Here is a 24,694-nt window from a genome sequence, read left to right on the forward strand (position 1 = left end):
AGGTGAAACCAAGCTACTTCACACCAAACCCAGTGATGTGCATCTGATGTGTGTCAACACAGGTATGGAGATGTTTGTGTCTGTTTCTTTTGAAAACGTTGTTATATGTAATGAAAGGCTGTAGGCCTAATAGCTTTCTAGCTAATCCACACCAGTTCATTATAAGTTGAGTCTGAATGTATGAATGAAAACTTTATTTAACAGATTGCAGAATGGGTACAATACAGTACGGCTCAATACATACAATTGTTAAGGGGATGCAGACCCGAGAAAGACGTTTGTCTTGTTTCCATCAGGGTCCCCCATTTTCAATTCATATAGACATTTATGACATACACAACATACATGACATTTATGGCATAGGGACATATAGGTATTTAGTACTGATACATTTGTGACTTAAGCGGTATTCAAATATACAGTACTGTTACCCCTAGATCCTGACAGAGTATATACATATGATGGGGAGGGGACTGTACATTAGGAGGGGGTGGGTGGGTGGGAGGGAAATATACATACGGCGGGGAGGGAATATATACATGCGGTGGGGAGGAGACTGTCTATTAGGAGGTGGTGGGGGTTTTGGGCATTTACGGTGGCCAGTTTCGAATTGCAGCCTCCCGTAGGTGCTCTTTAAGAGCGGTTTTGAATGTGGGCAGGGATTCACATTCCTTTACAGCTTTGGGTAGGGCGTTCCACATTGTTGTGGCATAATTGCGAAACGTGTTTAGTCCCTTGTTTGAGCCGAATCTGGGTTTAACATGATTTGTTGAGCTTCCTCTGGTGTAGTGGTTGTGGTATTCACTGACCTTTGGGAAGTATTTTGACATGTACATGGGCACCCCGGTCGTATAGTGTATCTTGTAGACCAGGCCCATTGCAAGTTGCTGTACTCTGTCGTCTACTCTAAGCCATCCTAGGTTGGCAAAGTGGGCAGGGGTGAGGTGGGTTCTGGGGTTCAGGTCAAGTAGTAGTCTGACCAGTTTGTTTTGTGATGTTTGTAATTTTGTTTTAAGCGCCTTTGAGGTGCTTTGGTACCATGAGGTGCACGCATAGTCATAGTACCCTTGAATGAGTGCTCCTGCCAGAGTCTTCAGGGTATTCTTGTTTACCAGAGAGGAGATCCGGTACAAGAATCTAGTTCGTTGGTTGACTTTTTATTACATTGGATGCCATTTTGTCACAGGAAAGATTTGCCTCTCTAGGATGGAACCCAGGTAGGTAATTTCGTCTTTCCTTGTGACAATATTGTCACCCACTGTAACTGAGAATCCGTCGGTCTTGCTGAGTTTGTTATTTGAACCGAAGAGAATGGACTCTGTTTTGCCCATGTGTAATGATAGTTTGTTATCAGCGAGCCATATGCAGATTTTGCCTAGTTCCGTGCTGAGGGTTTTTTCAACCTGCAATTTGTTCTTGTCAGAGACCAGCAGGGCTGAGTCGTCCGCAAACAGGAACAAGTTGCAGTCACAGGCTGACGACATGTCATTTGCATAAATTAGGAAGAGTAGCGGTCCTAGTATGCTTCCTTGTGGAACACCACAGCTCACTGTGATTGTTATTATAATAACACAACAGAGTTACATGTTGTTCTAAGGTCACTGAAGCCGTATTTGAATGTTAAGAATGATACTGTGTGATTATAATGTGTTTTATTTTCATATTTGTTATAGAAGTGAATATGGGTAATATTTAATATTTTTGTTAAGATTGTTTATGGAATTTAATTTAGTTTTTGCCAAACAGAATATATACAGTATAATAGTGTAATTTGTAACACAGTATTTTCGGATGCCTATGATGAAACCAAGCAACTGCACACCAAACCTAATGATTATGCATCTGATGTGTGTCACACAGAGACCTCCAGTAAATGAGCCTGATACCCAGTACTGCCTCCTGCCTGATTCATGGTCTGGTTTTATTCTTAATCCCAGAGGGGAAACATGGTTTGCCACCAGAGCGAATACAAATACACAAACAAGAAACAATTACACACAGTAGAAATTACACAACACAGTAAAAAGAAGATAAGAAGAGAGCCTCTCAACACAGAGCTAGCGGTGTCCGTTAAATAATTTAACCACAGCAGGAACAAAGGACCTTCTCAATCACTCAATAGAGCATAGAGGCAACAGAAACATATCGCAAAATGAGCTTCGCAGAGCATCAAATATATTATACAGGGGGTGGCCTTAAAAAAATTGGTGTTCAATTTAATCCTAGTTCGTTTGGCAATAATGATCTCCAAGGAATCAGGAGGGAGGCCAATCACTGAGCCAGCCTTTTTAATGATTTTATTTATACGTTTTTTGTCACTCACTGTGATGTAGGGGTGGGCGATATATTGAGTATACTCGATGTATCGCGGATTGTTCTACATGAGATGTAGTACTGTACTATATCGCGAACATCGAGTATATGTTGTCGCGTCAGTTTATATGGCGCCGCGGCCGAGAGGACACTTGCAGTGCTTTCCTCTAGAAGCGCTGCAGCGTGCAGACTCCTGCTTTCCTTTCTCACACACCTGCGGCCCACCCAGTGCGCCCACTCTACGTCACACACACACACACACACACACACACACACACACACACACACACACACACACACACACACACACACACACACACAGAGAGAGGTGGTGCCAAGTAGTGTTGTCATGATACTTGAATTTTGACTTCGATACGATACCTTGAAAAGTATCGATATTCTATACCATTTTCTATACCACATTTTTTTTTTTATAAAAAAAAAAAATAATATATATTTTTTAACAAATGTTGCTTTTGTTGCTGGTTGATTCTCCTCAGCTTCTCTCTGGTACTATAAGAGAAGATAAATATAACACTTTTAAAACCCTTTGTTTATCTTTAGATCACACATTTAAAAATAACTGTTCATCTCACTTCAATCATTTTTATTGCAGATGCACAACATGGTATTTTCTCAAGCAGACAGATGTAAACACTGTAATCTGTGTTGCATGTACCTGACAAACTGAACTGTTTGTATTACAGTTAGTAACAGTTTCGATTTTTATTTAAAGATAACAGGGCTATATAACTTCACAACAGCAAAATTACTAGTAGTAAACAATAATTAAAACTTTTTTGCATTAGTGAAAACAATAAGGACACATTCAAAAGGCAGGGTAAGAAAAAAGTGCAATCTTATGCATTTTCAAGTCAAATTCTTCTTAGGTAGTGCACTGATTCAAAGGCCTCAGACTAATCACACATTAAAAGGAGCAAGTAAAAAAACTGCAATCTTATGCATTTTCAAGTAGCAGCAACTAGCAAATGAAACAATATTCTTCTTGAGGTAGTGCATTTAGGGCTATAACTTAACAACAGAATGACTAGTACACAATAATTAAAACTTTTTTGCATTAGTGAAAACAATAAGCACACATTCAAAAGGCACTAAAGTGCAAGTAAAAAAAACAGTGCAATCCTATGCATTTTCAAGTTAAATTCTTCTTAAATAGGTAGTGCACTTATTCAACGGCCTCAGACTAATCACACATAAGGTGCAAGTAGTGTAATGTACTAGCAGGGCTCTACGCTAACCTTTTTCACTAGGGGCACAGGTGCTCCTAAATGAAAAAAGTTAGGAGCACACAAATAAATTTAGGAGCACCCAAAAATATTTAGGAGCACAGTGAAAATATTTCAAGTAAAAGATTTTTTTTTTTTTTTTTATATAAATGTATATTTGTACTGTGCATGCATGTGTGTGTAAATTAGCTCTTGCTACAACCCTGCATGTTTACATTTTGTATTTTGTACTTGATGTTCATTAACATGTGCTGTCCCTATCAAATAAACTATCAGATCAAACTACTGCTACAAAAGTAACAGTCACTTAACTTTAGCTTTTGCCCCTTTTATGCATACAATGCCTATGTTTTGGCTGTGTTGCTCTTCTAGAGAAATAATCATTTCAGGGTTGCCTATTGAAATACAGTACACCTCCAGTACAGAAACATTGTTTATGAGTTTGCGTGTCAGGTAGACCAGTGGTTCCCAAAGTCGAGGTCGCGACCCAAAGGTGGGCCGCGAGCAGCCACGGGTGGGCCGCGAGATGATTTAAATTTTTTTTTTTTTTTTTTTTTTTGTCAGGCCACTGAACTTAGAAGCAGGCCAGGACAGTGTTTCTAGTTGTATTCTAAAATTCTATTCTATTGTATTCTAAAATGTGACTATATGGTTTTATATTAACTTAATAAATAAACAAAAACGAAAAATCTACTTATTTCAACGAACATTTCAAACTAAATAACAGATTATGCACATAAAACGCTGAAAACAACCGAAGCAACAATAGTATTTTAATGAGGCTATTATTATTATCATTATTATTTTGCAACAAGTTAGCCCTCTCATAAATAGCACATATAAATGAATAACTAACTTGAACTAACTTAATAGGATTGAAGTGATATTTGGCTTAAAAAATCGGTCGCCTGACAAAAAAAAAAAAAAAAGCCAGACGATGTGCATTGGGCCGCGGCTCTCTGACGCCTTATTTTCTGGGCCCCGGCCTGAAAAGTTTGGGAACCCCTGAGGTAGACCATTGATTGACAGTCGAGTCTGCCAATTACGTCACACCGCTTGCACTCCGGCCGTCCGGCACTGCAGCTCATAACGTCCCACCTCTGCTGTTCATAACGCTAGCCAAGTTAGCTGTACACACACATACACAGTGGGCCAGTTACTTTGGTGTAGGGGTGTAACAATGCATCGATCCTAAGGGGAAAATTCAACTGCATCGATTTGAAAATGTTAGAATCGATTATCGCAATTTGAATGTGTACAGTGTTATGTTGTTATCATGTCCGTTACAGTTAACACAACGGCATATGCTACTGCATCAACGTTATGATTAACAAAGCAAGGCATTCGTTTTGTTGCATTAACGTTATATTACTATTGCTATCGCTAAATCTAGGTGTTCTAAAATATATTGCTATTGGTAAGACTAGAAGTTACATGTCTCGGGGAAACTCTCGCATATCGCAATGGTGGCGTTTCAGGAAGTAAACAAGCCAAATGAGAGCTTCCGATTGGTCATTTGCTTTCTTTCTCATGAAACCAGTCACGTCACTCTACTGTGATTGGACCGTTGGCTTGAGTGCAATGTGGGACTTGTAGTTTTTTAACGATCTCGCAGCGGAGGAAAAAAAAGACGAGAGGCTATAATCTGTACTCGCACAGCGTGCGCGTAATTTACTTTTACGGTTTGCACACACATATTTTTAGGGGCATATGCAAGCAATTTGGTTGCACTGTAGAGCCCTGACTAGCCTAAAGTTTCTTTACAACTTTCAGATTTTTTGCTAGGAACACCAGCATGTCAATGTGCTCCTCTGTAAGCCGTGCCCTTCTTGGACTGCAAATGAGCCCTGACGTACTAAATACACGTTCTGAAGCTGAGCTTGAAGCAGCGATGCACAAATACTTTTTCGCCAGCTGGGCAAGGTGAGGTAAAGTTTTCTCATGTGTCCTCCACCATGTGAGTGGGTCGTCTCCTGCGCTGAGTTCAGGCATCTTTTCATATATTGTGAACTCGTTTTTTAGTTCAGCATCTGCGTCCTCTGCATCCTCTCCACCATGTTGACTCTTCTTTTTCCCTTGTATGCTGGTTAACAGTCCCTTCAGATCCGTTTTACTTTTCTTCGCTGGTAGTGGTTGCATGGCAGTGGCACATGGAGGAGAGGGTGTTTGTCTTCCTGTTTCGGGTACATTGTCCATCAGATTTCGTTTGACCTCTTCTCTTAACATAACAAAACTGTCCTTGAACCTTGGGTCGAGAAACGTGGCTGTGTTCAACGCCAGCTGCAGATCCCTGTCCTCGTTGCTTGAGATCTGCACCAATATTTTCTTTAAGTTCACATTTGAGGACGCTGTCACTTTCCTCAATGGTCAAAGTTGAAGATAACTTCCAATTTAGGGGCAGGACAGAGGAGAGAGTGGTGTGCTTTTCACCACTAAGGGCATCAGTGAAAGAGCTGACGGGGCTCAATATATCTTTTACAGTCTCAAGAATTGTAATGTCTGAATCTTTAGGCATGAGGTGCCATTTCTTCCGATCGTCGGCTAGAACTGAACAGTCCCCGCGTGTCGGCTCATCATGGATCATCAGTTTGATACGCTGAGTCCCCGCGTGTCGGCTCATCATGGATCAGTTTGATACGCTGAGTCCCAGCGTGTCGGCTCATCATGGATCAGTTTGATACGCTGAGTCCCAGCGTGTCGGCTCATCATGGATCAGTTTGATACGCTGAGTCCCAGCGTGTCGGCTCATCATGGATCATCAGTTTGATACGCTGAGTCCCAGCGTGTCGGCTCATCATGGATCAGTTTGATACGCTGAGTCCCAGCGTGTCGGCTCATCATGGATCAGTTTGATACGCTGAGTCCCAGCGTGTCGGCTCATCATGGATCAGTTTGATACGCTGAGTCCCCGCGTGTCGGCTCATCATGGATCAGTTTGATACGCTGAGTCCCAGCGTGTCGGCTCATCATGGATCAGTTTGATACGCTGAGTCCCAGCGTGTCGGCTCATCATGGATCAGTTTGATACGCTGAGTCCCTGCGTGTCGGCTCATCATGGATCAGTTTGATACGCTGAGTCTCAGCGTGTCGGCTCATCATGGATCAGTTTGATACGCTGAGTCCCAGCGTGTCGGCTCATCATGGATCAGTTTGTGTTCAGGCAGTTGCAAATCTTTTTGTTTCTGCTTCAGCTGTCGGGACATCTTTGGTGACCTGCTGAAGGCAGACACTGTCTTTCTCAGCCTCGACAGTGCTCCAGACACACAGCCTATATCCAGGCCCTTGCTAATGGCTAGGTTAAGGTTGTACCCAAAGCAGGGGACCCATGTGAAGTCATGCTGAAATGCTTTCTTGTTATTTGAGGCATTATCAGTGGTGATGCCAGCCATATTTGACATGTCCAGCTTCCATGGTTCATGTATCGTCTCCTCCAACGCCTCTCTCAAACTGTCCCCTGTGTGCTCTGAGTGCAGCCCAACACAGCCCAAACACCAGCTCTGCATGTCCCAGGATTCTGTGATAAACTGCAGAGTTACTGCCATGAATGTGGATGTGGCCCTGCTGAAAATAAGGGTTTCCCCCTAAGGCTCTCCATGATTTTATCTTTTGTTTCATTATATAGGGCGGGGATTTCAGTTGACATGAAGTGGTTCCGTGAAGGAAGGGAATACTTGTTATTTAACTGTCCAAGCAGTTGTCTGAACCCAGGTTTCTCAACAGTATAGACAGGGACCTGATCCATGCATATGTACTCTGCTACAGCCCTGTTCAGTTTCTTGGCTTCCTTTGAGTTTGCATGATACTTTCTTTGTTGTTCAAGTAATGCTGGTAGGGTAGGCTGTGATGTTGCTGGTCGATTCTCCTCAGCTTCTCTCTGGTACTATAAGAGAAGAGAAATATAACACTTTTAAAACCCTTTGTTTCTCTTTAGATCAGACATTTAAAAATAACTAAATTATCTAATCTAAATCAAACCCGGCCCCCTCTTAAAAACAAACCTTTTTAATCTAGCCATCTATAAAACATCATGCTAAAACTGTGAAACAAACTCCCCTAAAGAGAGAAATACATAGCAAACATGACTCAGTTATGCAATAGTGCTGCTGCTTTTTATTTGGTTAAAATATTTTAGTTAATAAGACTAAAAGACTACAATATATGACTACAACTATTTTCATGACTGCTTCCAGTTTCCGGAGCTATGCTCGGAGCATTTATTAACGTTACATTTTCAACAAGATTGCTGCTAATTAAACACTTCATGGAAACGGGGTAACGTTAACGTTATGTCGAGTTCATACGTGTACTAGTGTAGTATGAACTCGACATAACGTTAACGTTACTCCGTTTCCATGAAGTAATTATATTGTGAATTATAAAGGTGGCCAGCTAGCTAGCATAAGCTAACGGAGGAACGACTAGTTAACGTTAGCTAATAGCTGTAACGTTACTAACAATGAATCAGCTGTTGATATTATGAGCCATCAGTAGACAACGTCTCATGTATTAAACTAAAGTTATATAGTCGTACTGGCGAATCGCGTCCTGCTCTTCGCCATCGAGATATACCTCATCTCCAGTACCTACTGTACTTCATAAACGAACAAACAAATGCACCCAGCATCTGACCAGGCCCCGCCCCAGTGGCCTACTACAAGACACCGGGCGTGGCCACCACTCGCCCTTCCTCTATTTCGTTTCCATCATGGCGGATGCTTGCACCCTGTGGACTAGCGTTATGAAAAGTATAGAGAAATTGCAATGTTGAGTATTGAGTGTCTGGTGGCGGGGCCATGAGGGCCAGCCGACGTCGAAACATCGCGTGGGGTTGTTGACGTTATTAGCTTTGACCTAGCCGCAAGCTATAACCGCAGGGAGGTTCCCTCCTCAGGGCTCCCCTCTCCGCAGAGGATATTGGTCTTCTGCTGGAGCGCGGGCGGTATTTGTCCTAGGCCCCACACCGCCTCACGCCGCACAGCCAGAGGTGAGAGCACGGCCTCGTCAGCGGCTATGGCGAGGCCCTCGACAGGCGGCCATGTTTCCCCGCCAGAGGTATCCTGGGCGTTGAGTCAACAGGTGTCCACAAGGCCGACAGCCTTGGCGGCCGAGGGATCGGCCATGTTGGATGAGCTTGGCTTGGAATATACAAGCCGTCGCCGTCCTGCCGCGAGCAGCCCGCTCCCCGATCACTCCCTTCCCCAACACCAGCGGAAAAGGGGCTCTGATCGTTTTCCTTTGGCTGCGGGCCGCGAGCCTTCGTTGAAGCGCATGCAGCCCCATGTTTCGCTTCTCATGGGGACAGGGGCTGACACCCAGTTGATGGCTGAGCCTGGGTCTGTCCGTGAGAATGTTGTGCTGTCAAGCGGCTCCCACACCATAAGCTGTGTTTGGTTGAGTCTGGTGTTACGTCTGTCAACTACAAGTGTTGTCAGCAGGGGGGCTCGAGACCTCTTTGAGGCACACAGTGCGGGCTTCCCCGACCTTGCCTTTGCCAGGTCGGGTATCATGTTGGTGCCTCCCACTCCTGAAAGATTGGCAGTGGTCTCGCAGGTGCACGTGATTTGGGTGGTAGTAATATCACTGCAGGGCTACGGTGTGTAGGAACCCATGGGGGCCTCACACCTTGCATGTCCGGCTGCAGAACAACTCCTCAGCATGTTCTGGAGGGGTGTTCAGTGGGGGAACTTTTGTCACCTAGACTGATGTCAGCTTCCCCTGTATCACACCGGCCCTTTCTGTCGGGGTTCCCCCTTGGGTGCGATTGCCTCGTGGGTAGTGTCAGGGTCAGATGTCCTGACTCCACGGAACGCACAGGTCCAGGGTTGGCTACGCACAGTGGGTGGGACCGGGCCGCCTATCTACAGTACCTAGCGGACCTGCGCCAAATGGCGGCGGGTGCGTTGGGAGTATCATCACATATGGCTACAGCAGTACCATATGTCGAGGTGGATGGGGAGAACGCTGAGGCGGGGACTTGTGTTTACACAACCCCACCCGTTTTCGGGTTTGGTACAGACCCTATTGTCAGGGTCACCAGCAGTGACGGCTCTGGGCTTTCGGGTCCTCGGGGTGCATTTGTCGGTCCTCGCGTCTGCTCTGTCCCCATATCTCGATGGCGAAGAGCAGGACGCGATTTGCCAGTACGACTATATGAGTACTGGCTGAGCGTCCTGCTCTTAGTGCGCCCTGAGGTCCCTTGGGGAACTTTTCTGATGGAAACTGTTTTCCGAGGAAGGGTGAGTGGTGGCCACGCCCGGTGTCTTGTAGTAGGCCACTGGGGCGGGGCCTGGTCAGATGCTGGGTGCATTTGTTTGTTCGTTTATGAAGTACAGTAGGTACTGGAGATGAGGTATATCTCGATGGCGAAGAGCAGGACGCTCAGCCAGTACTCATATAACTAGGTTATATACATAACCTATCATTAATGGTTTAATGCTTCAGTCACCGTGACGTTGAAAGAGCAGCTGTCACGAACCTCTTTAATTTCTTTATGGAGATCCGCGTGCCGGTTCTTCAGGTGTTTTGCCAAATTTGTGGTGTTTGCACCTTTCGTTGGCACTGCTCTGTAACAACCAGGGTTAGAAATTAAAAATTTTTTCCAAGGGCCTTTCTTTCCCCCTTAATTGATTTTCGGGGGCTTTTTTTTGTATTTCGGGGGCACCGAATTTTTATGATGAAAATTAACAAAGATTATAAATAGGGATGCACCGAATGAGAAATTCTTGGCCGAAACCCATACCGAAAATAGGAAACAGTTGGCCGAAAACCGAATGCCGAAAATGATTAATATAAATATATATATATATTTTTAGCTACCTGATTATGGCAAAAGACATGATTATGGCTAAACTTAACTTAAATAATATTAATAATCACTATTATGGGCCCATAAAACATTTATTCAGCACTTTTGAATGCATACATTAATTCCAGACTGTTAACACTTTAACTGCCGGGAAACGCTTTACAGCGTCATTCCCGGCCATGCTCAAGTTGCCGAAGGACGCTTTACAGCGTCTTTAATATCAATATTTCAAAAATCTGTGATCGGATTCATATTTCCCCTCCGCTGGCCTGAGATCCACCAGGAGGACCCACTGAGCTCTCTGGCGGTTCAGGAGCGCCATCTGGTGGCCGATCAGCGCAATCGCCAAACAGGAAGTGCCATATTACTTCCGGGCACTCGGTTTGGCTGCCGGCACTCTGGCTTGTCACAATATAATAGCGATCCATTGCCAATAACTCGATAAACAACATGATTTGGACGTATATAGTATTATACAAGCTGGAAATGGTTCATCAGGATAAACATCCCATAATCGAAAACGGTCTACACCACGCTGATCGTCCAACGGCGCGAGGAAGATCCGGTGAGATTCAGCGGTATTCTTGAACGTGTTCCATATAAACTGTTATGATGAACATATGACCCACACTAGATGAATGATATAACGCTGCCCACGGAATTATAAACGATCCCCCGCCCATCCGGTCATCATCAGATCATACGTAGATCATTCTAGAAGTACGTCCAATTGAAATTTTTTATATCGCCCCGATTGCCATCAAACTGTATTTCATCATCAATATAATGCATTTGGGGCTATAGATCACGTTTGATTGATTGATTGATTGAAAACTTTATTAACAGATTGCAGAATGGGTACAATACAGTACAGCTCAATACACACAATTGTTAAGGGGATGCAGACCAGAGAAAGACTTTCGTCTTGTTTACATCAGGGTCCCCCATTTTCAATTCATCAGGGAGAAAGGCGTTCTGGAGAAAGCTGCAGAAAGAGCTGAAAACATACTTATACATTAGACCATACTTTACTATGAATATGTGAATGAAAAAGTTTAACGTTGCTACACAATGAACAATACATATAGGACTTTGAATGGGCCCTAATAATGGCAATGTAGCAATAGAATTTAAAAAAGTTATAGCCATGCAAAGAAGGGGTACTTATCCATAGACAAATAGAGCTGGCAACCCATGGTATAGCATGAATTTAACCTCCGGCACCCATAGTGTTAATTGATTTTCGGGGGCTTTTTTTTGTATTTCGGGGGCACACAATTTTTATAATGAAAATTAACATAAAGATTATAAAACATTGTTGAGACTTTTTTTTACAGTCTTCGTCCCTATGTTTGATAACGTAATGTTAATGTCTCCATATATAGGGCTCTACGCTAACCTTTTTCCCAAGGAGCACATGTGCTCCTAAATAAAATGTTAATAAATAAAATCTAAATACAAATTTAGGAGCACACAGAAATTTAGGAGCAGAGTGACAATTGTTCAAGTAACACACACACACACGATGTGTGACATGGCTTGGTTTCATGTTTTGAGGTACCTTCAATTATCTGTAAATAATACATACATACTCTATCTAAATAGATTAAATATGATTGTCCCTGAGGGCAAGTTGTGTTGTTGTCAGATCGATCAATGAAATACGTTGCGCGCTCAGTGCTGTGGAATGAAGGAAATGCGCATCGGGATCATTTGGATGTTATTCTTTGGAGTTGTGTTACAAATGGAACGGTCTTTCCCCGCCGAACACAAGTTACTTAACGTTACACAGGTCGCGCTATGCAGATGCTTAGCTTGCTAACGTTAAGATAGCAGTGTAACTTAATGTTACACAGCACTATGCATGCTTGCTGAAAGCAGAGCAGAGCTCTCTGTCTGTCTGTCTGTGTTCGCACCTCTCAAACACCCTGTAACACGCAGCGGGCCCCGCCTCCCTCCCTCTTTGCATTCCACCCAAAAACTGAATTTCAGTCCAGTTTCTTAACTATTAACAGCGGAGCTGTTTTGTAATCTTCACTCTGCAAGTAAATGATTTTTCCGGTTCGCGCACACACACATATTATTAGGGGCAAATACGGGGGAAATGCTCGCACTGTAGAGCATATATATAATTATATATATAATTAGTAAACTGTCAGGGGCTTTTATTGCCCCCCTTAACTGATTTTCGAGGGCATTTGGTCAATTTTCGAGGGCATTTTGCCCCAAGCCCCCGTTAATTTCTAACCTTGGCGCATGGGGTGTTGGCAACGAATCGGTTCCTGGCTCGGGTGGATCCGTGGGTGGGTGATGGGTGCCCCTTTTGCGGAGTATCTGAGACTGTAACCCATGTTTTCCTAAAGTGTCAAAGGATCAAAGGTGTTGTGGTTCCTAAAAGGGTTGTGTGTGAAGCTGGGGGTGATGTTCTGTGTGGAGAGTTTCATCCTCGGCCAAACATATTTCATTACGTAACAAGGCTGTGAGCGTTTTACTGAACTTTATTTACGGGCAGGTTAAGTTAGCCATTTGGCTGACCCGTAGGAATAGGATCAGGGGCGTTGGTCCTACAGAATCGGTGCCTATGCTGAGGGGTATGATTTCTTCACCCCTTAGATTAGAGTTCATGTATTTCTCACTGAGACATAATGTTGATACGTTCGTGAATGCTTGGGGACTGGGGAATGCAATGTGTACTGTGGGTAGGGATGGGTACCGAATTCGGTACTTTTGAGGCACTGAACCAAAACACGTCGGTACTACAGAGTATCGAAGCAAGTGAGAAACCGTTTTTTTTTTTTTTTTTTTTTTTTTTTTTTTTCTCCATGTCAACGTTCACACGCACAATATATGCTTACCTAGGATTTGACTTGATTCAACAACAAAGCAGTCGGAGCAATGACAAGCCGAAAACTGTCGAAATTGTAGTTATTTGAAGTTTGGATTCTTTTTTTACGACTGAGGTAGGTAAATTACATTTCTTGAGAATAAAGTACCGAAAAAAGGTACCGTTGGGTACCGGTATCAATTCACAGCAGCGTTTCCGTTAGCCGGTAATTACCGGTTTTTGACCGGCAAAATCTCTTGAAGTCCGACATATCTAATCTCTCCGGTCATAATGTCCGGTGAAAATAATTCCCTCTAAACACAATTAGATTATTTGAATTGTACTAAAATAGGCTAAAATTAAATAGCCTATGCGATGAACGAAACAATCATTACATTTGTCGTTGCTTCACCAAGCAGCCGGTCAATGACATCCTGTGTCAGCGAGCTGGCAGCTGATATATTTACGTGAAGCATGGCTTGGCAGGGTGCAGTACTCCAATTCAGCCATTGGCAATTCGGCTGTTGGGTGGGGGCGCTGCTGACACCGCTGCTCTGCTCTGCCTGCTCCAGTGCTCCATGCTTCACGTAAATATATCAGCTGCCAGCTCGCTGACACAGGATGTCATTGACCGGCTGCTTGGTGAAGCAACGACAAATGTAATGATTGTTTCGTTCATCGCATAGGCTATTTAATTTTAGCCTATTTTAATACAATTCAAATAATCAAATTGTGCTTAGAGGGAATTATTTTCACCGGACATTATGAGCAGCACCAAGTCGTTGGGAGGTGGAGATATACATCACGGCGCAAACCCACGATAATGTTGCCGTCTCTGCCAAATTTCTCAGTTCTTCGCTTGATATAATTAATACAAATGTCCAATATAACGGAATTCGTTAGCTCATAAACATGTGATTATAACAGACTGCTGTTTATTAAGGTCGGGCAGACTGCCCACCGACACCTCAAGTCGGCAGCAGCACGCAGTCTCGAGGGACTTATTTTATTTGGAATATATTAATGACTGTATATACGCAAAAGTAGCATAGTTTTAAGTTAAAATATTATAAATGCCTTGATGATGTCATTCTTTATATAGGCCTATCAATTGTTTTTAAGCTCAATAAACTCTGACCGGAATTTATCCCATTTGTCCGGTAGATTGAAATCTACCGGACACTCAGACCTGCAAAAAAAAATTCGAACGGAAACCCTGATTCACAGGTACCGGTATCGGTTCAAATGTGAAAGGTACCCATCCCTAACTGTGGGGGAGGAGGGGCTGAACATATGCATTTGAATGTCAAGTGTTTTTTTATGTGCTGAAGGAAGTTTTTGGGGTTTGTTGGGGTGTTTGTGGGTGTGTGTGCGTGCGTGTGTGTGTGCGTGGGGGTGTGTGTTTTTATCAAGATGCCGTGATATTTTTGTGTCTCTACTGACTGTTTTTAGTTGACATGTTTTAATAAAGAACATCAAAAGTCTCTCTCTGTCTCTCTCTCTCTTCAATGATTTAAAGTGGCCAAACGTTACAATATGAATACTAACTGGATAGTTGATGATAAACATTTAATTTCATTATCTGAAATATTATAAAATCATTAAGTCTGCTATAAGCCATTATCCCTTTGTGTGTGATTATTATTGTCTCACAGTAGTGTGTATATATAATATATACATTGTGTGTGTGTGTTTTTAGCTAAAGTGGATAGAAAACAGTACTGTGCAAAAGTCTAAGACACCCAAGAGTTTTTATATAAATTGTCTTACAGTAGATTATTAAATTTTTAATAATAATATAAGCTGCATATAAGGAATACAGCTTAACGTTACCTTGGCTAAAGTTGGGTGTAGTATCCAAAACTCGTTGATGCCATAAGCTTCAGGCACTCTCAAACTTTGAATCCTCCCGTTCCACATCCACGCACAAGAAAGCACTGACCACGACGTAGTATTAACTATTTAATGTCCAACTCGGGTTACACTTTCTTGTTTCCTAATTATCTATAGAGCGAGATTAACAAAGTTTATTATAGGTAAAGAGAGAGAGAGGTCTAAAAACTGTCTGGCTCCACTCTCTCATCACTTGGCCTGACCACCGGTACAATCTGCGTTACTTTCTTTCTAAACAAAAACTGTCCCCTGCCGCAGCTGACAGTAATCAATGACATCACCGTTATCCTGTCAAACTAAAAGTCCCTCGGCCTATCGGCCAAATATCACGTAAGAAACAAACTAACTACAAAGAAATCATTCTTACCGATAGACCTGGATTGTCTTAACATTTTAACTTCTGTAATAATAATATCTATTTATCCATCTATTTAAACACCATGAAATACAGGTCCAAAATGCTTTTCTATTAACTGGAATTACTCTTAATTATCAGACTAGGCATTTAGGCACCTACAATCCCGGCCCCTAATTGTTATCAACAGCCCTGAAACAATTACCCAAAATATAAACTTAAGGCGTCTAAATGTCATTTAACTTAAATATCACAATCTAAAGTCTCAAAATTAAACTAGACTGAAGAAGTGAAGCTCTTGATCTTCGCTCTGCCCATGACAGAGACTTGACTTCGGTTCATCATCTTTTTCTCCCCACCCGAGGTGAGGCTTTGCCTTCGGAATAAAGTTCATCAAAAGTCCTCAGACTCATGAAGAAGGACAAGCTTTGTTATTGGGCGACGAAGCTCGTTGGTCTTGGTCTTGACTGTCACTTGGCAAACACAACCTTTCTTGTCAGGAAAGGTCTCCACGATCCTCCCAAGTGGCCATGAATTTCTGGGCGAAGTATCGTCCACGATCAGCACCACATCACCTTCACTGAAGTTTCTTCTTGGTGTGGACCACCTTTGTCGTTCTTGGAGCTGTGTGAGGTACTCCTTGCACCAGCGTTTCCAGAAAACGTCTGATGTACTGAACTTGTCGCCATCTGCGTCTAGCGTACTGATCGTCTTTATTGAATACTCCAGGTGGTAATTGGGGCTTGACCTTGAGTAGCAACAAGTGGTTGGGCGTTAAAGCCTCCAGGTCGTTGAGATCCGTCGATGCCTTTGTGATGGGTCTGCTGTTTATGATGGCTTCGGCTTCACACAACAGAGTGTGAAGCCCCTCCTCATCCAAGGTTTGTTCCTTCACTGTTGTATTCAGAACTTTCCGCACGGAACGGATCATCCTTTCCCAGCTCCCTCTGTGATGAGAGCCTGCTGGCGGGTTGAAGTGCCATTGGATACCTTTCTGCTGCAAAGTTTTCTCGATCTCTCTGGTATTCCACGTCTTCAACGCTTTCTTCAACTCAGTGTCAGCTGACCTGAGGTTGGTTCCATTATCCGAGTACATCTCTCTTACTTGTCCTCTTCTCGCAAGGAATCTCCTGATTGCATTCAGGCATGCATCTGTGTCGAGTGAAGATGCTACCTCTAGATGCACGGCTCGTATAGCGAGACACGTAAAGATGACTCCGTATCTTTTTGCCTCCCGTCTTCCTCTTTTCACTAGGAACGGGCCGAAGTAATCAACGCCGACTCTTGTAAAGGGGGGGTCGTCTGGCAGGACCCTGCAGGTAGGTAGGTCTGCCATGAGTTGTTGTCCAGTTGTTCCATGTAGCCTTTTGCAGGTGACGCACTTATGCAAAAAACGTCTGATGGCTCCATTTGCTCCAGGTATCCAGAACCTTTGACACAGCTGAGCCAACATGTGATTTCTTCCTGCGTGAGCTGTGTTGTCGTGAATATGTCTCAGCACAAGCCTTGTGATGTGCGAGTCTTTGGGCAAGATTACTTGCTCCTTGGCTTCGTCAGGCATTGCCGCTCGGCTCAGCCTTCCTCCTACTTTCATGATTCCATCCTCCAGTATTGGATTCAACTTGAAGAGTGAGCTACTTTTCTTCACCCTTCCTTGTTCCAGTAGCATTGTCAAATCTTCTTTGAATGTTCGTTTCTGAGTGTGCTTGACAATTTCTTTTTCCGCCACGGCTAGATATTTGCAGGTGAGGCCTGTTCCTTGGAAAGCCCTTTTGAACCGGCTCACTTTGCTTTTTCCATCTGGTGCCTTTCTCTCTTCTTTCAGCTCTTTAAGCAGGACCTTCAGCTTCAGAAACCAGGCAACAGCGCGTTTAAGCCTTGTCCAGGATGAGAAATGGTTCATCAACTGTCCCGTTGCGTCTTTCGGCTCTTCCGCCTGAATGACATGCACTTGAGCTACTCCTTTGATCTCCAGATCATCGACGTCCAGCATTCCAGGATCTGGGTTCTTGGGACACTGGTCTTGTGAACAGTGCAGGAAACTTGGTCCTGACAGCCAGCTTTGTTCTTTCAGGAATGCATCGACAGTCTGTCCTCTTTCGACAATCTTTTTCGTAGGTTCAGCGCACGTTGTTCGGCGACTGATCTGCTGTTGGGCAAGCACAGTGTCTTGTTCTTGACTGGCAGGCAAACACTGTAATGTCCATCCACAAGTTTTGAGGGTTGTGACACCATATTCATGAACTGGTGATCGTCCTTTGACATCTCGATGTCTTCATCTTGTCCGGCGTCCGGAAAGTCTACTTTGAACTGCTGCTGCCAAAGCTCGTCTAGCCTGGCGACTGAGATCCGATTTGCGGTCACTGCTGTCCGCTTGCTCTTCTGGCTTCCGTCACTTCCGCCTTTGAGCGGTCCATTAACTGTCCAGCCTAGGATCGTTCTCTTATGTTGAATGCGTTTTCCAAGTCCTCCATGTAGCTTATATCCGTCATTGTGTTGGAGCAGCCTGTGAGGTACAATGCAAATGACTGCAATGCTGCACCGTCTTCAGGCTTGATTGTCTGCCACTCCAGAGCCTCTTTGATGTAGGCTTCCGCTATCTTGAAGTCGTCGCAGAAGAACTGTTTCAGCATTTGTTTTGCTTTGGTATAGCCTGCAGTAGGCTCCATGTGAATGCAGCTTTTGACCAGCTCATGTGGTTGTCCACTTGTGTACTGCAACAGAAACTGTAGACGGTCACGATTGTCACTGGTGCGGTCTTCAACTCCATGTTCCATAGATCTGATGAATGTCTTGTATTCTAGAGGGTCACCAGTGAATGTTGGAATGGTGAGCTCAGGAAGTAATGAAGCTTTGTGATTCTTCACGAGGTATTCTGTGACATTCGCCTGTTGGGAGATAGCCTTGCTTAGGCTATGAAGCTCCCATCCTTCATTGAATTCCCTTTTTGTTGGCCGTTAGTGGTGCTGCTGGAAGCTGCACGTCCTCTGGTTTACTGGGGGGAGGTGGTGAGGCACGCTGATATAGCGGTTGGGAGTTCCTCTCTTCTGTTTCATCTGCCTTTTCAATGTCTAAGACAGTCCTGTCATTTGATAGAGTACATTCATAATTTTCCAGAACTCCCATTTTTGCATCTGACTCAGCGAGAGCCGTCTTCATTGCATGTATTTCTAGCTTTCTTTTTTGTTCTGCTTCAAACCTAATTTCTTCAGCTTGTAGTTGAGCCTCCTTGCATCGTTTTTGTGCTAACCAGTCTGCTTCTTCCTGCTCAAGAGCTAACCTTTCATTTAAAGCGGTGGCCTTTACTTGTAGAGCCGCGTGCTCCATCTCTGCACTCAGTCTGATTGCATTTGTTGAGCGAGAGCCTGATGAGCATCTACTTATTACTGTTCCAGACTTAGATTTAGTATCCATAGGTTTTTCCTGATTGTTACCCTCTTCAGCCTGTTCAGATCGTTTTGTGACCTCTTTCATCCATTCCTCACATTTCCAGAAGAATAAATTCAGTGATTCAATTTTAGGCTCAAAATTCTTCTGATCATCTTCATATTCTTCCTCTGACATAAAACGACCCAGTTCAGTGTTGACTTTTATTAGCTCTTGTTGCAAATTACTGAAATCAACACGCATTTTGTTATTGACAATGCTGACGTTTGCATCATCTTCCTTTAATGTCACAATTTCTTTCATCATGTTATTTAGCGCTGATAATGTGTGTTTGTGTGCCTTTTCACGTTTAGCAGCTTGCTCCTGCATGGCTTTCTCCGTCAATTTTACTATCCTTTTGCCACTGACTTCCATTCCATTCATATTGATACAGTTATTGAATCACCAGTCGGCAGTCGGGCTTTCCACAATTAGTAAAATGTCAATCACCTGGGGAGAGCGCGCAACCCAGACGCGCGTTTAATTACTTTTACTTTCAATCCAGACGCAAGCTACTATGCGTTTTTCCATTGACCATATTCTGTAACGTTAGTTGTAGCTCCAATGGGATACTGCACTTTCGGGCAAATTACACAAGATACAGTAGTACAGCTTACTGGTTGATATCTTCTTTCAGGCAAATCATACAAGATACAGCTTACTGGTTGACGTCTTCTTTTTTCTTTCGTTCCGCGAAAAGTTCCTTCTTTCATTCAGGCCAGTCCAAATCCAAGTTCCGTTTTTAATGAGCAAGTTTTTAGACAAAATGTAGTATCCAAAACTTGTTGATGCCATAAGCTTCAGACGCTCTCAAACTTTGAATCCTCCCGTTCCACATCCACGCACAAGAAAGCACTGACCACGACGTAGTATTAACTATTTAATGTCCAACTCGGGTTACACTTTCTTGTTTCCTAATTATCTATAGAGCGAGATTAACAACGTTTATTATAGGTAAAGAGAGAGAGAGGTCTAAAAACTGTCTGGCTCCACTTGGCCTGACCACCGGTACAATCTGCGTTACTTTCTTTCTAAATAAAAACTGTCCCCTGCCGCAGCTGACAGTAATCAATGACATCACCGTTATCCTGTCAAACTAAAGTCCCTCTGCCTATCAGCCAAATATCACGTAAGAAACAAACTAACTACAAAGAAATCATTCTTACCGATAGACCTGGATTGTCTTAACATTTTAACTTCTGTAATAATAATATCTATTTATCCATCTATTTAAACACCATGAAATACAGGTCCAAAATGCTTTTCTATTAACTGGAATTACTCTTAATTATCAGACTAGGCATTTAGGCACCTACATTGGGACTATTCATAATCCAGCTACTGACCTGCAACCAAAGTACAGCAAGTTGGCAAAGGAGTATTCCAAGGTAAATCACTTTTTCACCAGTAACGTTACATTGTTTGTATTTCCATCTAGCTTACGTTAGCTAGTGGCTAACCTATAGCTCACGCTAATGTGGCTAACTGATCGACCTCTCGCACACAATTAATGACATGTTGCGGACAGCCATACCGGTGACAAATGACGATGTTTAGCTTTTAGTGCCAAATGATAAGAGTCTGAGGCAGAGCCTCTGCTACAGTACTAGCTGACCTAAACGGAGCCTTCTGGAAGCAAGTGCAACAACATATAATGTCCGTGTGGAACCAATGTGGCACTTATTGGAACAAACCAACTTGGAACAAACAAGCACTTATGGACACATATAAGAGAGAGGAGCTTGAGCAGTAATGTGACTGCCTATTATTATTTCTCATTTGAATATATAAAAAACTGTACTTTTATTTTATTTTTTATTTGTTATATTATTTTAATTTTTATTAAATTATAATGTCAAACATTGTAAGGAAGGGGCAGGGCTTGATAAGTTGTTTTACTTCCCCCTGTTCCTTCTCGAACACTTATTGTATGGAAATAGTCTTTGACTATTTACCTTTTTCTTTTTTAAACTTGTTTTATGTTTCTATGTTCGAGACAAATAAAAATCAAATCAAATCAACAACCTTTCCGTGGGTGAAGCATTGTTGAGCCTGAGTCTTCTTCTTCTTCTTCTTCTTCTTCTTCTTCTTCTTCTTCTTCTTCTTCTTCTTCTTCTTCTTCTTCTTCTTCTTCTTCTTCTTCTTCTTCTTCTTCTTCTTCTTCTTCTTCTTCTTCTTCTTCTTCTTCTTCTTCTTCTTCTTCTTCTTCTTCTTCTTCTTCTTCTTCTTCTTCTTCTTCTTCTTCTTCTTCTTCTTCTTCTTCTTCTTCTTCTTCTTCTTCTTCTTCTTCTTCTTCTTCTTCTTCTTCTTCTTCTTCTTCTTCTTCTTCTTCTTCCCCTCATTTAGATTAGATTATCTGTCATTATACAGTACAAGAAGAAAGTTTGGCAGATGTAGGCCATTGTTGGTACATTATGAACCATGACACAAAGGTATCTTTTTCTCTTAACCTGCTGTAAGTTAGCCTTTAGTTTTTTTGGCAAATAATCCACTGTGCCCACCATGATGAATTTGTTTTGTGCATCTTTGTGTCGACGTCTAGAGAAACCCCTAATGGATTGTCCAGACGTCCACACGCTTCCCATCACCCGTGGCAACAAGGATGGTCTGCTGGACATAGACAAGCTTGCCAGAGGTGATCATTTTACCACTTCATTTACATTCTTTAAAGTAATTTTGTTCTTAATTTCTATCATTCCTAAACACCTCATGGATATCAATCAATCTACATTTTATTACGGACTCAGGGTCCATACAAAAGACGATACATAGAATAAATTACATATAAAAGCACCATAAAAACAGTTTAAAAGATAAGAAAATAAAATCCAGAGTCTTACATAAAGACAACTGTCTTAGTGTTTCCTGGGATTGAAGGACAAAACCAAGATCTAATTTACAGTCATTTACCTGGCAAATACATTTTTACATAAGATTTCTTAAAACAGCTTGGGATGGAAGTCCTGCAGTCAACACAAACATCTTACTTGCACTACACCATCTAGCCCTCTTAAGTAATATTATCGTGACATTATAATTTGTAGTTTGAGTGCAGTATAGAGTGTAGTACAATATTCTCTGAACAGATATATCTTCACTACATCTGTACACATAGTAAACTAACTAAGAGAACAGATATATCTTCAATACATCTGTATACATAGTAAACTAACTGAGAGAACAGAGACATCTTTACTACATCTGTACACATACTGTACTAATCTTACTGAAGGAACATAGAATCAGTATTTTCCTCAACATAGATGTAGTATTTTCTCCAACATAGATATAGTATTTTCCCCAACATGGATATAGTATTTTCCCCAACATGGATATAGTATTTTCCCCAACATGGATATAGCATTTTCCCCAACATGGATATAGTATTTTCCCCAACATAGATATAGTATTTTCCCCAACATAGATATATTAATTTCCCCAACATAGATATAATATTTCCCCCAACATATAGTATTTTCCTCAACATGGATATAGTATTTTCCTCAACATAGATTTAGTATTTTCCTCAACATATATTTCCAAGATGTTAGAAGACAAAGTGTATTACAATGGCAGCATGTGTCTAACTGCAAAGGGCTAGATTGAGGCTTGCCACAGGGCAGCTGTCTTGGACCACTCCTGTATTCTATATTCACAAATGACTTACCATCTGCTTTGTGTAAAGCAAGTATACAAATGTACGTGGACGATTCCACACTGTCACAAACTATTAGCCAATACTACACTGAGTCTGCATACAACAGGTTGATAAGGTTAAATTACTGGGAGTCATAATAGATAGTCGACTGACATGGGTAGAGCACATTGACACAGTGGCTAAGAAAATGGGTAATGGCATTTATATGGCAAGAAAATGCCATCCTTATGTTCCAGCACATATTCTGGGACAGGTCGTTTAAGTCATGCGTTTTAAGCCACCTGTACTACTGCTCACCTGTTTGGTCCTCTGCATCTGACTAGAACAAAGCTGCCAGACTAGTCTTACATTGCCCCATAACAACGGACATAAACAGTATGCATAGGTAACTCTTGTGGTTATCGGTAGATAAAAGGCTTGTCTTAAATACAGTCAAGGGATGCTCGATATTGGCTTTTTTACCTATACCGATACTGTCCAACTCTTAATTTCCGATACCGATATCAACCGATACCGATATATGCAGGGTTCCCCCCCCCCCAAAAACGGAATAATTTCAGGTAATTAACATTACATATCTCGTTGTGTAATTAACACAACATTATGCATACTTTGACAATACATAAAATAATAATTTGTTCTTACTTGCTTGCCTGGGTAAATATAGGTTAAATAAATGTAAAAAATATATATATATATATTAAGGCTGTCAAATATATCGCGTTAATATCGCGTTAACTCCCGATTCTATTAATGCCACTAATTTTTTTAACTCAAGATTAACTAACATTTTTTTTTTTTTTTTTTTACTAGACTTCACTCGGGTGTATTATTGATGCTCTCATTGATACTATGTTTGTTTCTGAAGTGTGTGTGTGTGTGCGTGTGTGTGAGATATAGAGAGAGAGGGGGGTGAGAGAGATGAGGAAGGGGCAAAAGAGAGAGCTGGGAGAGTGTGTGTGAGGGAGAGAGGGGGGTGTGTGATTAATCAGCCCTTGTGTGTGTGAATGTAACAAGTTCCTAACGTTTTCTTTCCCCTATTATTTCATGCACACTTTATTCATTGTTTTAAATTATTATTTTCTTTTAAGTTATTTTGTGCATCACTCTGTTTTGAATTTGATGCAAATTTGCAATGCATGAGGGTCATCCTTTTGTGTTAAATGGCTGCACAAAGCAAGCATTTGTTGACTCGCATGTTGATAAGAGTATTAAAACTTGGAACTTGAAAAAGATCTGTTTAAGGTAAAAAAAAAATTAAAAATAAAAATGCGATTAATTTGCGATTAATCGCGAGTTAACTATGGACAATCATGCGATTAATCGAGTTAAATATTTTAATCGTTTGACAGCACTAATATATATATCTTTTTATTTTTTTAAACGATACCGGTATTTTCTGATATCACATTTTTATGCCAATATCGGTAGGCCGATAATATCGGACATCCCTATCTACAATAACAGCATCCATGCCTCTAAGCCTGAGTTTTTATATAGTGAAATTATCAGATGCAGTCACTTACACAATCATTTAACTAGAATGGCAGGAGAAGGTAAAACCATGTTACCTCGCCCACAATTGAATGTCATACGAAAATCTGTAATTTATCTAGCCATTACTTATTGGAATAGCTGCCCAGAACACATACGTCAATTAAATAGCAAATCATCATTTAAACATAAATTCAGAATGTTTTATCTTAACTTAGCTAGTGAGCAGTAGTCCAGTGGTTATTTATTTTTGTTTTGAATGATTTGTTCTTATTATTTTCTTATTTACAGGCAAGCATTATCTCTTCATCTTTCATGTGCAATATTGTTTTTTTTATATCTTTTTTTGTATGATTGTAATAATAAGTTAGGTTGTTGTTTTGTTTATATACTGAATATGTATGTATATAGTGTGTATGTATGTATGTATATATGTATATTTGTATGTGTATATATTGATATGTGGGACTTCGGACCCCAGGAAGACTAGCTGGTGCCATTGGCATCAGCTAATGAGGATCCTTTTTAATAAACAAATACAAATAAGATGGTTCTCTCGGTTTCAGAAAAGCACACAGACTGGTTTGTAATCCAAGGTTATGAGGAGTTTGGAGAGAAAAGTGGAGCTAAACTACAGACGAGACTCTTGGAAATCCCGCTCAAGAGATTGTCAGCGGTA

The 24,694-nt window shown here is 41.8% G+C and overlaps 1 long non-coding RNA gene across 1 annotated transcript; it reads left to right on the forward strand.

Annotated features, from left to right (window-relative positions):
• On the forward strand, positions 1-24,694 carry LOC311238479. Its single transcript, XR_014620369.1, has 3 exons — positions 1-62; positions 21,406-21,498; positions 24,582-24,694. It is a non-coding gene; the product is annotated as an uncharacterized lncRNA (long non-coding RNA).

Source organism: Notolepis coatsorum (assembly GCF_963971535.1).
Source record: "Notolepis coatsorum genome assembly, chromosome: 12".
In the NCBI taxonomy this organism is placed as follows: domain Eukaryota; kingdom Metazoa; phylum Chordata; class Actinopteri; order Aulopiformes; family Paralepididae; genus Notolepis; species Notolepis coatsorum.